The sequence below is a fragment of the Arachis hypogaea genome, chromosome 16, assembly GCF_003086295.3.
Source record: "Arachis hypogaea cultivar Tifrunner chromosome 16, arahy.Tifrunner.gnm2.J5K5, whole genome shotgun sequence".
Lineage (NCBI taxonomy): Eukaryota > Viridiplantae > Streptophyta > Magnoliopsida > Fabales > Fabaceae > Arachis > Arachis hypogaea.
In genome coordinates this window covers 35,359,867-35,373,797 of record NC_092051.1, presented here as the reverse complement: position 1 = coordinate 35,373,797, position 13,931 = coordinate 35,359,867, and positions in this window count along the sequence as shown.

Genomic DNA, 13,931 nt, shown 5'->3' with positions numbered 1-13,931 from the left:
TTGTTTGGGATAAGTGAGCAAAAACAAGTGATGGCCTCAATCATGTGCAAGAATATAAATATATTGAATATTGGACATATAGAATGAAACAAAGTAAAGTCTGCAATTATAGTGAAGAAGGGAGAAACACACAGGAATGAAAACTATGGTTAAATAATGTAACCATGCAATTAAGCTCAAAAACTCACGGGTTGAGTGTTCTTTGGCTCAAAAACCATATATCAGTTATGTATATCATGCAAGTAGAAATCAAGAGTTTCCATTCAACTCAATGTGAATCTTTGAATGGCTCTTATAAAAATAAGTATTTTCCTTGAAAAATGTTGTCAGTTTACCAACATTTATTGCTATATATACATAGTGGGTGGATTGTTGTGATTCAGAAAAAAAAAAACTAAAATTTCTAGTTTACTCTTTTTATTTTCAATTAAACCAAATTATCATATGCTTAAAGGGTAAACTAAACTAAATAATCCATATGTTTCTATATCACAACTAAATAAGCTAAGAGTGCGAATTAAGCTAACTATCTAAGATATATATACACAGCCCAAAATGCAAAATGTAGAAATAAAGTAGAAATAAACAAAAATACAGCAAAAGAAAATGTGCACGTACTGAAAAAGGAGAATAAGATAAAATAAAATAAAAATACAAAAAAAGAAATAAAATAGGATAAAGAGTCTAAAAGTAGTTCACCAAAATAACATAGCCAGAGATGGCGACCTCCCCACACTTATACAATAGCATCGTCCTCGATGCTCAATCAGGCTGGGTGTTAAGAAGTGGCATCTCTGGAAGGGTACTCTGCTGGTGTCTCAATGGCGACCTGAGGTGCTGCAGTCTTTGTGAGTGTCTGGGGATCTGCCTGCTGAAGTGGAGGCTTTGTCTGTATAGGGACCTATGGGTCTGCTGGTTGTATCTGTTGGGGCTCCTCATGATGTGGCGCAGCCTACTCGGGTCCTGCCTGCACAGCCTCTGCTCGTGCATCGTCCTCCTGCTCATCCTCCTCCTCCTCAGATGGCTCTGATGGTGTGTCAGGCTCGGAGGGGATGTCATGGTGGCCTGACCAGATCATCAACTTCAAATGCTCATAGCGTCGCTTGCTGCGACGCTCAGACCGCTCATATCGCCGCTAGTTGCGGCGCTCCATCTGGTCAAGCCGCTCAAAGAGGCGGTGCACAAGGTGGTAAATGGGCTGGAAGGCAGATGAGGATGCTGTGGGTGTGGGTGGTGCTGGAGGTGCTGAAGGGGCATCAAAAGATGTGGCTGCATCAGCGGAGGCAGTGAGAGAGGGCGGTTTGTAGCCCAGAGCTACGAACTTCCTACCATGTAGGATGATCTTTCTGCAGTCTTCGGCTGGTGGCTTCTCATCCTCAGGCTACCAGGGTACCTCAGCTCGGCGGCCCAGCTGGGTAATCAGGTATGGGAAGGGCAGAGTACCTCGAACATGGACTTTAGCCATGGAGTGACGGATGAATCGGGGAAGGTACAGGTCCTTGCCTTCCATCACACACCAGATAAGAGTAATCATGGCAGCTGGCACCTCAATCTCGTGAGTGCTCGGCATCACATAGTTGCTCAGAATTTGTTGCCATAGTCGAGCTTCATCTTGATGCCTTTAGGGTGCACTGTTGATTTGCCCATAACCCATGGGACAGCAGGATCAAGAGTTATGGTGCTCTTCACTGCTTCCCAGTAAAAACGCATAAACATCATATCTTTCTCAGTCTTCTGGTAACCATCTGGTTCATCTGACTTAGGCTGGAGTTGCAGGATATCTTCAATTGCCTCCTCAATAACTAGAATCTGCTTCCCTCTGAGCTGTACTGCATCCAGGGTCGTTTTAAAATAGTTGCAGTAAAATTCTCTGACCCAAGATGCATTAACCTCAGTCAAGTTCCTCTCCAGAAAGAACCAGCCTCTTTATTTTATCTGTTCGGTAGTGTACTATTGTAGTTCAGCTGGGATTCTGAGGGTCTTTTCCAAGTATAGGTGCCTGTGAGTCCCAAAGACATCATACTTTAGTTCACAATAACGGTTTGTAAACTTGATCGGATCAGTGGCAGGCACGAGTTGATCTGCTTTTTCTTATGGAGTAAAGTTTTTCTCACGCCAGGAATCATCGTGTAAGATATCTAAAATAGTGGTAGATGATTCTCCTCTTTTTCTTTTTCCTGTGCTTGCTTTGGCTTTTCCTTTGCCTTTTGGGTCAGACATCCTGAAAAGCAGAGGTTCCAGGATACAGTTTATTAAACTAAAGCAGGAAAATACGTAAGCAAATAGTATTTGAGCAATATAAGCATAGATGGGCAAAAGGGGAATAGAATAGCAATATAAGCATGAAGTGAGTTAGACTGTAGGCAAGCTAAAAGTCAAAGAATTTAAATAAAAATCACAATCCAAGATCTATGATATGCGGAATACTTGTTTGTCAGGAACAATAATAATCATGCCTTGAAATGATTTGAAATCGGTTAGTTGAAAACTAAGAGAGAAGTTAGAAAGTTAATGCAGTTAAGAGTTAAAGAGTGAAGTTAAATTTAGTGGCATGGTATTATAGTTCCTAGTTAACAAAAATTGCACAAACTTAAAGAACCAGCAACTCACATTCAAGCAGAGAATGCAGATTAATGATGATAAATCAAAGAAATAAAAGAAGTGCAAAATGAATAAAATCATCAATAATGCGATTTACTAAGAAGGGAACTAGAAGGAGTAGGAATGCTAGCCCATTCATCAATGAATTGGCTTGGTTGTAACCAATTAGTGCAGAGTTCAAAAGTACCAAAGCCAATTTATAAATGAGAGTTGAGTGAAACAATTTGCGAAAAAATCGGGCAGCGTTTCAGCTATAAATTGGACGTTCCCGGAAAATCAAATAGCCTAATAATGTAAGTAGCATTACTTCTAAGCAAGATTAGCAGCTCATATGAATCCTAGAACAGGTAAGACTAAAAATAGCAAGTATAGGCAATAAGCAAGTTTAGCCAATCCAAAACAGCAATAAGTGATTTAGCTAATCCAAAACAGCAGTAATTAGGTATATATAATCAGCCTGGCTTTAGCAAATTCAGAAAGCAAGCAAGAATATAGGATATGGATACAATGTATTCGGCTTACTGAATTAATGAGGATAAAGCAAATGGCAATAAGAATGCTAATGTATGTGCAGTTATATAGGCATTTGCAACACTCAATTAAGATCCGATGAAACAAAATAGTATCAAACTGGAATGGAACAGTAGTGAATAGCAACATCAACAACACAGCAATTTCAGAATTGCGAAACAGATAAAGCAAGCAGCAAGAACGGCGCAATTATCAGACCTAAATCCACTAACCACATCCTAGCTACCTAACCACCAAAAATCCACTACGAACATGCATCTCAAACTATCCTAATGTGAACAGAATTGAAAAATATGGAAACGAACTAACTAGAATGGGAAAGGAATCGGAGTGCAGTGGAACCTGGTGTGCGTAGTGAAAGAAATTAAACGAAGAGAGAGGGTGGTGGTGTGGTGGCGCTGGTGGGCGGCACGGCGGCACTGGGAGGTGGCACAGCGGCGCTGGGAGGTGGCACGGAGGTGCTGGGAGGCGGCATGGCGGTCCGGGTGGAGGCAGGGGGTGAAGGAGGGATAGGGAGAGGAAGAGAAGAAGGGGGGCGAGGGAGGTGCGGCGAGGGGTTTTCGACGGTGGGGGCGTAGCGGCTGGTTCGACGGTGGTGGTTGGGTAGTTGGAGGGCGGAAGAGGAGAAGACTGTGAGGGAAGGGGAAGAAAAGTGAGCATGCGAGGGCTAGGGTTTCCGCGTCGGGGGGGTTAAGCGATTTCAAATCCACGCGAACGCGTGGATCACGTGACAGTGTGGATGAGGCGAAAGTGCAACGACGCGAAGGTGTCATTGACGCGAACGCGTGAATGAGGGATAATGAAAATGACGCGTAAGCGTGAAGCATGCGTACGCGTCGACTAGAATTACGCACAAATCCAACGTTGTTTTGGCGTAACTCTCTGTTTCAATTAAGGGGGCTAAAATTTTCACTCGACGCGTACGCGTCGCCTACACTCACGCGTGGTGTGTGTAAGTGAAAATGACGCATACGCGTTATTGACGCGCACATGTGGCCCAAATTGTGCCTAACGCATACCAGCCGCACGATTCCAGCCCAACTTTCTGGGCGTTGGATGGCAACGCCGATTTGGAATCGACGCCCACGCGTGGCCCATACGCCCGCGTGGTATGGTGTTTTTTTTTTGAATATGCAGAATGCAAAATGCGTATGCTGATGCGGATGTTATGAATGATACTAGGGAAAATAAAATAAAATAAAATAAAATAAAAATAAAAAAATTACAAAATAAAATCAAAATTAAAAAGGAACGATCATACCACGGTGGGTTGTCTCCCACCTAGCACTTTTGGTTAAAGTCCTTAAGTTGGACATTTGTTGAGCTCCCTGTTATGGTGGCTTGTGCTTGAACTCATCTAGAAATCTCCACCAACGTTTGCAATTCCAATAGCCTCCGGGGTCCCAAACTAGGCACGTAAAGCCTTCAAGCAAGTTAAAGCAGGTGTTCAGGTCCCAGGGGTGTTGATTATTAGAATGAATTCCAGGATCCCAAACCTTGCTTCTACACCCGTCTTCTTGTTGACCATCTTCTTTCCAACCGGGTGATAAGTAATTTGAATTCTCATTGAGATAACTAAACATCTTCCGAGACCCATTCAATCGAGCTCTATACCAATCCTTGCACTTCCAATTGGATCGTGGAACCGTATTGAACCTTGGATACCAACTTCTATTACTAACCATTTTCCTCTTACTCTTAAAACCACAAAGAGCTCTAAACTGGCCATCGGTTTCAAGCAAACCATATTCAAGTGGAAAGGTAAAGATAAAGGCTAAGAATTTTACCCACTTGAAGTTTGTATTGGGTGGTAATGGCTTTGGGAGAGGTATTTCCAGTGGTATTTCAAGTTCCACTCCCTTGTACTCTTCTGTGAATTCTTCTATTTTCTTACAAACCTCTTCAACTGCAACCACGTCTTGATCAAAGTCTTTGATTTCTTCCTCATCACTCAAGTCATAAGTTGGGGGTTGAGAAAAATCTACCTCCACATCATCTTCATATTCGCTTGGGGAAGATTCTTCAATCTCAAAGAACTCAATTGCGGATGCAAGTTCATTAGTAGGAGAGCTTAGTTCATGATCATCATTACCAAGGAAACTCGCTTCTTGATCTGTTCCATCCTGTTTTTCATAAGATACATGCTTTGGGGGTTGTGCACTATCCTTCTTAGCATCGATTGCAAATTTCTTGGCAAAATTCTCTACAATTCTTGATTCCCATGGAGGTTCAGCGTCTCCTAAGTCTTCAACCAATTCTTCTCCTTCGATAATTACAGCTTCCTCTATTTGTTCTAGTACAAAGTCATGTTCTGTACTGTCAACCGGAGCTTCTAGTGTCTCCTTCATGCTATGTTCTTCATTAGATTCTCCATATGAAGCCATGGGAGTTCCTTGAGTGCCCGAACATCAGGAAGCTAATTGATTTATTGCTTGCTCCAGTTGATGAAGGGTTGCATGAAATTGATCTACTATTTTCTTGAGGCGAGCCTGTGATTCTTGGGTCAATGGATATGGACATGGTGCACATGGAAGTGGTGGTTCTTGGGAGTAATTGGATTGGAATTGGGGTGGATAAAGGTTAGGGTCATATGGTGGTGAATGGTTGTAGTTAGCTTGTGAGTATGGTGGTTCAAAGCTATGTTGAGGAGGTGGTTTATGGGCGTATGATGGGGCTTGCTGGTAACTACAAGGAGGTCCACCATATCTATCATCTTGGTACGCACCTCAGAATGGCTCTTGACCATAGCAATTTGATGGAGGTGGTTTGTCACAAAAGGGTCCACCATAACTATTGTCTTGGTATGCATCGTAGAATGGTCGTTGTCCAAGGTATCTTGGAAGGTGTTGTTGATGAAAGGGTTGATCAAATCCTCGTGGCTCTTTCCATCTGTGACTGGTTCGACCTTGATGCATGTTTCCATTATAGCTTCCATTCCTTACAACAACATTAGAACCAAACTCAAAGCGACGGGGGTGAGAACTCATAGTAGCTAATAAAAATTAAAAACAAAAATAAAAACAAATAAACAAGCAAAATAAAATATTTACAATAACCAATAATAAGGCACACAATTGCAACTCCCCGGCAACGGCGCCATTTTGACGAACTGGATTTTCTTCTAGTAAAGAAATTCGCAAATAAATCCTCGTTGTAAGTATAGTTTCTAAACCAGCAAAGAATCCTTTCGTACAAAAGTTTGGTTGTCACAAGTAACAAACCCCTAATAAAATTGATAACTGAAGTATTTAAACCTCGGGTCGTCTCTCAAGGAATTGCAGGGAAGTATGATTTATTATTGGTTATGAAATTGTATCTTTTTGGGTTTTTGAAAGATTGAACAGGGAAATTAAATAGCAGGAAAGTAAATTAATAACTAGAAAAACTCTTGGCAAGGTATGATAACTGGAAATCCCATCCTAGTTATCCTTATCAGGTGCGATGAGAATTGTTTATTACTCCCACTTAGTTAACCCTTACTAAATAAAGGAAAGTCAAGTGGACTAATCAATTTGATTCCTCAAGTCCTAGTCAACTCCTATGGAAAGACTAGCTTTAGAGGGATCCAAATCAATCAGCAAATTCTAATTTTCAATCAGCAGCTGAGTTTGATAACTCAAGTGCACCAATTACTCAACCAAAGCAAAGGGAGAAAATCTAAATTACTTATATCATAAATAGAAGAAAGAAATCATAAATCTGAAATACCTCAAATTATATTAAATAGAAAATTAAATTAAAACATAGGAATTCATAAACCAAATTGGCAACATCAAGTAATCAACTAAAGTAATAGAATAATTAAAAGTAGAAGAGAAACTAAAGTAAAGGAACATTGAACTTGGAATGAAGAAATAACCACAAACTAAGAGAAATCCTAATCCTAAAAACCTAAGAGAGAGGAGAGAGCCTCTCTCCCTCTAAAATTACATCTAAAACCTAAAATTGTCAATTCTAGAATATCTATTGAATGAATCGATTGATTCCCCCACTTTATAGCCTCTATTCTATGTTTCTGGGCTTGGATTTAGGCCGAAAAAGGGTCCAAAAATTGCTGAGGACGTTTTCTGCAATTTTCTGCACGTGGTGTCCGTCACGCATGCGCGTCAGTCACGCGTACGCATCGCTCGTGCTTCTTGCTAGGCGCGCGTTCGCGTCGTCCATGCGTGCGCGTCGCTTGTGTTCTGCGCTAGGCACGCGTTCGCATCGTCCACGCGTGCGCGTCGCTGCCATTTCCTTCAAAACTTCATTTTGCGCGTTCCTTCCTTTTTTGCATGTTTCCTTTCTGTCCTCTAAGCCATTCTTGTCCTATAAAGCCTGAAAATACTTAACACACAGATCACGGCATCGAATGGTAATAAAGGATAATTAAAATTAATATTTTTAAGGCATAGGAAACATGTTTTCACATATATCATAGAATAAGGAAGGAATTGTAAAATCATGCAAATTATATGAATAAGTCGTTAAAGAATTGATAAAAACACTCAATTAAGTACAAGATAAATCATAAAATAGTGGTTTATTAGGCATCAGCCCTCAGGTTTGTTAGCACCAGATATTCTTAGAAGAGGGATCAAAGCCTATCCGTCAACCCCAAAGAAGATTAAATCCCCCCATCTTAGAAGTTGTCAAGAAAGAAGTGACCAGGCTACTTGAAGCAGATATTATCTACCACATCTCAGATAGTGAATGGGTCAGTCCAGTACAAGTGGTGCCCAAGAAGTCTGGAGTCACAATAGTAAGGAATGAGCATGGAGAGCTCTTGACAACTAGAGTGCAGAATTCATGGAGAGTTTGCATTGATCATAGGCGTCTCAACCAAGCTACTCGCAAGGATCACTACCCCTTGCCATTTATTGATCAGATGCTTGATCGCCTGTCAGGTAAATCCCATTACTGCTTTTTAGATGGTTATACAGGCTATTTTCAAATTCATATAGCTCCTGAGGATCAGGGAAAGACTACTTTTACATGTCCCTTTGGAACGTATGCATATAAGAGGATGTCTTTTGGCTTATGTAATGCACTGGCTACTTTCCAAAGATGCATGATGAGTATCTTTTCAGATCTTATTGAGAGTTGTATGGAAGTTTTTATGGATGATTTTAGCGTATATAGTGATTCCTTTAACCTTTGCTTGGATAGTTTGGCTAGAGTATTAGACAGGTGTGTTAGTTCAAACCTTGTATTGAATTTTGAAAAATGTCACTTTATGGTAAAACAAGGTATTGTACTAGGACATGTTGTCTCTAATACTGGTATTTCTGTAGATCCAGCAAAGGTATATGTCATTTCTAGTTTACCTTACCCCTCCTCCATGAGGAAAGTCCGTTCGTTCCTTGGCCATGCAGGTTTTTATAGGAGATTTATTAAGGACTTCAGTAAGGTAGCATTGCCTTTATCCAGACTGTTGTAGAAAGATGTTGAGTTCAAGTTCAGTGAGGATTGCATGCAAGCATTTGATAAGCTGAAGATCGCCCTAATTCAAGCTCCAATCTTGAGAGGACCAGACTGGAGCCAGCCTTTTGAGATTATGTGTGATGCCTCTAACCATGCAGTAGGAGCGGCGCTGGCTCAGCGCGAAGGTAAGGATCCTTTCGTAATTGCTTATGCGTCTAAGACCTTAGACGCTGGTCAGTCTAATTACACCACCACTGAAAAAGAGCATATGGCTATTGTTTTTGCTCTGGATAAATTCCGAGCCTATTTACTTGGTACTAAGGTGGTAATGTACTCAGACCATGCAACTCTAAAGTATTTATTAGCTAAAAAAGAGTCCAAATCAAGGTTGATACGTTGGATACTGTTGCTGCAAGAATTTGATTTAGAAATTAAGGATAGGAATGGTAACCAGAATTTAGTGGCAGACCACTTGAGTCGCCTTGAGCACATTAAGGATGTCTCCACTCCTATCAATGATGTTTTTCCATTTGATGGCTTGTATGCAATATCTGAAGTAGTTCCTTGGTATGCACCTGTAGCTAATTATCTAGTCAGCCATACTTTCCCTCCTAATTTTACTAAGCATCAAAAGAACAAGCTGGAAAGCGAGTCTAAATATTATATATGGGATGACCCATACTTATGGAGGTGTGGTGCTGACCAGGTAATTAGAAGGTGTGTGCTTCAATCAGAATTTCAGTCCATTTTAGAGGCCTGCCACTCTTCTGAGAGTGGAGGACATTTTGGCCCTCAAAGAACAGCTAGAAAAATCCTAGACTGTGGATTCTGGTGGCCTACTCTTTTTAAAGATAATGCTATTTTTTGTAAATCTTGTTCCCCATGCCAAAGGTTTGGTAATATATCCAAGAGAGATGAGATGCCTCAATAGATTATGCTTTTCTGTGAAATTTTCGGTGTTTGGGGCATTGACTTCATGGGTCTATTTCCAAACTCTAGTGGTTACCTTTATATACTGTTAGCTGTAGATTATGTCTCTAAATGGGTGAAAGCAATTTCTACCTATACTGATGATGCTAACACTGTTGTTTTCTTTGTTAGAAACCATATTATATGTCGCTTTGGATCACCACGAGCAATCGTGAGTGATCAAGGCACTCACTTTTGTAACAGGAGATTAGCAGGATTACTGAAGAAGCATGGAATAGTTCACAAGGTAGCAACAGCTTACCATCCCTAGACCAATGGGCAAGCAGAAGTATCTAATAGAGAAATAAAGTGTATTATGGAGAAGATAGTAAAGCCTCATAGGAAGGACTGGAGTGCCAGGCTACAAGATGCGCTATGGGCATATCAAACAGCGTACAAGACACCCATTGGGATAAGCCCCTTCCGCTTAGTGTACGGAAAGGCTTGCCACCTTCCAGTAGAGGTAGAACACAAGGCTTTCTGGACTGTAAGGGACAGCAACATGGGATTTGAGGAAGCTGGTGCTGAAAGGAAGCTACAACTAGCAGAATTAGAGAACCTTCGCCTCGAAGCATATGACAACTCCAGGCGATACAAAGAGAAGATGAAGGTTGTCCATGACAAGCACATAAAAAGGAGAGACTTCAGACCAGGGGAATTGGTTCTTCTTTATAACTCCAGACTGAGGCTCATGCCAGGCAAGCTGAGATCAAGATGGGAAGGTCCCTACAGAGTAGAAAAGGCAGAGCCATACGGAGTTTTTCACCTGCGTCATCCTTCTAGCTCCAAGTTCATTAAGGTCAATGGACATCGCCTAAAGCTTTATCATGGAGAGAAGATGAAGGAACACAAAGAGCTAGAGGTCTTCCTCTTGGAGGACCCACCAACAGAAGCAGAATGAGCCTGAAGACTGTCCAACTTAAGGACGTAAAAGTAAAGTGCTAGATGGAAGACAACCCACCATGGTATGATTGTTCCGTTTCAGTCTTAGTTTTGTTTTATTTTATTCTACTTTATTTTTCTTACTGACTCTTCTCATAATCTCTGCATATAGTATGCATTTGCATTTGCATTCTGCATTAAAAAAAAAAGGGAGGCACGCGCGCGTCGCTGACGCGTCCGCGTCATATGTGCATACGAAGCAAGGAAGAAAAGAAACAGAGAGTTACGCAGGAGCATGGCTGGAGGCGTGCCTTAGACACAAACACGCCCACGTAAACGCGTCCCTGACACGTCCGTGTCGATTGTGAAATCAGCCCTCCACGCGTGCGCGTCACCCATGCACACGCGTAACCCTGCAAAATTGACGTAAAAGGGTGTATGGCCAGAAAGTCGTGATGGTGTGGGGCTAGAATTGTGCTGGAAGCAGAAGCCCTATCATGCGTACGTGTCCCTCACGCGTACGTGTCGTTTTCCAAATCAAGCCATTCACGCGTGCGCGTCCCTGATGCGCACGCGTCACCCTAAATTTTGGCAATGTGCGTATTAAAACAGAGAGTTGTGCGTGCGCGAGGCTGCTCTCGCGCCAATAGCACAATTCAGGTCACGCGTACGCGTCCCTAACGCGTCCACGTCACTTGAAAATAGCTCCAATCACACGAACACGTGATGCACGCGTCCGCGTCGCCTGCGCCGCACAGTTTAACCAGAACAGCGCCAGAATTCCTATCTTTTCTTCCCTAATCCTGATTCCTTCTTCCTCCTTCTTATTTCTTTCTTCTTCTTTCTTTCTTCTTTATTCTTTCTTACTTTCTACTACTTTCTTCCCCCTTCTTCATCTTCTTCATCAAGGTTTTCTTTTCTTCTTTCCCTTTTTCCTTTTCCATTATTATTTTTATTTATATTTTCTTCTTCTTTTCCTTTTAATTTCATTATCTATATTTTCTTAGTCTTTCTTTTTCTTTTTACATTCTTTTAATTGGTGTTAGAAATTTAATTAGGTGATTGTTTTCTTCTATATTTTGCTTGTGGATTAGTAAGGAGTTGTTTGACAATTCTCAATAATTATTTATGGGTTATTTGCATGTTCAAATTCAATACTTTCAATACCATATTTACCATGCATGCTAAGTGTTTGTGAAAAAGCCCGTATGGCATTGTGTATTTTTTTTTAATTATTCTATTCTTCTACTCTAATGCCTGTTTTTCACAAAACCCCTTTTAATATTTTATTGATTGAATATAATTGTCAATACAAACAGATTGTTAGTTTGAAACACTTGATAATCAATTTGGGCAATTAATGCTTGATCTATGCTACTTATGCCTTTGCCAGCATGCCAATAAACATCTTGCATCTACTTGCCATTATATGCACTTGCTATATTTCCATTGATGAACTTATCACATGTAGTCGCGACCATGTGTTAACGACATCCTTCTTTACCGTGCAATGATTATCAATTGTACCATCCTCTTCCTTGCTCTAACCCTTAGCTTTAAATGTTACTTTCTTTTTCCCTTTTCAGGATGGCCACCAAGAAGGGTAAAGAGAAAGCTACTCCCAAACCACCGGCAAGGAAAGGAACAAAAAGAGCACTAGCTACGGAGCCATCTTCAACAGCAGTAAAGCCCTCAACAAAGCGAGTCAAGAAGATCATCAAGGTCGATGAAAAAGAGAAAGCCTTTCCAGCAAAGGACACTGCGCGGTTCACTAACCGCCACTGTGAGCAGATGTTCCCCATCCTGGCTGAGAGGAACTACAACAATGAGCACCTACTCATCCTCCCGACCCACATTGTTGAATTTGTTGAGCCCCGAATTAAACGAAGACAATGGAGATTCTTACGGAGACAGCCACGGCAGGTCAATCTCTCATGGGTAGTCGAATTCTACTCCAATTTTCACATGCCAACCCTGTAGTCTGTCTATGTCCGTCAGAAGCAAGTCCCCATAACTGAAGAGGCTATTCAATGAGCTTTAGATCTTTCCCCTACTCCAGAAAGATTGGACGCATTCCAAGAAGCCTCTTTCAAATGCCAGACATACCAATTTGACTAGGATGCCGTTCTCAGAGTTATAGCACAACCTGGCAGCAGATGGATCTATGGATACCATCGACCCCGACCTAAGGGCATATTGGCTTAAGCACTCACCTTGGAGGCTCGAGTATGGGCACAGACCATGTCCCACTACGTCTTTCCGAGCACTCATGAGTCAGATATGGCTATTCTCCTCTGGTGTATCCTTACAGACCAGCCTCTCAACTTACTAAAACACATCTGGAATGCCATTAGACACGTACAAATTACGGGCAACCTACCTTTTTCTGCCTTGATTTCAGATCTAGTCTCAACAGTCGGAGTTTCTTATAGAGCTGGGGATACCAAGGCCATGATTCCACGGGATGATCAGTACGTCCCTAACGGGAAGTACATCAGACCACCAACAGCCACTATCAACCGGAGCATAAAATGAGCGGAATATATCCCTTCTCCTTCCATATTACAAGAACCTTCAACAAATCAGCTACTCCTATAGATAATTCAGAGGTTAGACCGGCTTGACTGGCAGGGAAAGCAAAGAGAGCGCCGTAACAAGCGCCGATTTACATACCTCAAAGAGCTGCTTGTTGGTAACCACCCACCTGAAGAAGACCCAGACACTCCGGACTCCACTTCATTTACCAGCACAGGGAGCCATGATGGTCCCGATTGTGGATATGCTACTACCAGCCCCCCTCTGTTCCTGACTGATGGCACCGAGGACGGTGCCAAGCTTTAAGTGTGGGGAGGTCGGTCAGTACCTGACTTTCGGAGGTAATTTCTCTTTCTTAACACCAATAAATTAGTTATTTTTCTTTTGTTAGGATAGGATAGATTGCATAGTAATAGGTATTTGCATGCATGTTCTATTTGGTTGAAAAATAATAAGTTTCTTTTCAAGACTCTATTTTGAAAATTTCACTAATTCAAATTAAACTTTTGTGTTAAATTTGTTTGAAGACTGTAAATTAGAACATGGTTTAAAGTTAGAACACACAACCTGTGAGAATTGAGCTTAATTACATGGTTACATTATTTAACCATAATATTTTATTCTTGTGTATTTTCTTCTCTATGATTGTAATCTATATTTTGTTCCATCCTATATGTCCAATGTTTAATGTGTTATATGTAGCCACATTGAGCCCTTTTATCCCATTTGTTCTATATTTTACCACATCACTAGCCTTAAGCGGAAAAACAATTAAATACCCAAATTGAATCTTTGGTTAGCTTAAGATAGAGATTGTGTGTCAATTAAGTGTGGGAAAAACTGTAGAAACATGGGTTAATAAGGGAATATGTTATGTTTTTACTTTGATAAAATATTGGAAGTTTGGGTACCTACTCATGTAAGACCAGAAAAATTAAAAATCCATGTGCATTGAGAAGTTATGTTTACTTTTACTCTAAAAAAAATATTCAATTAAATAAATAAGTAAA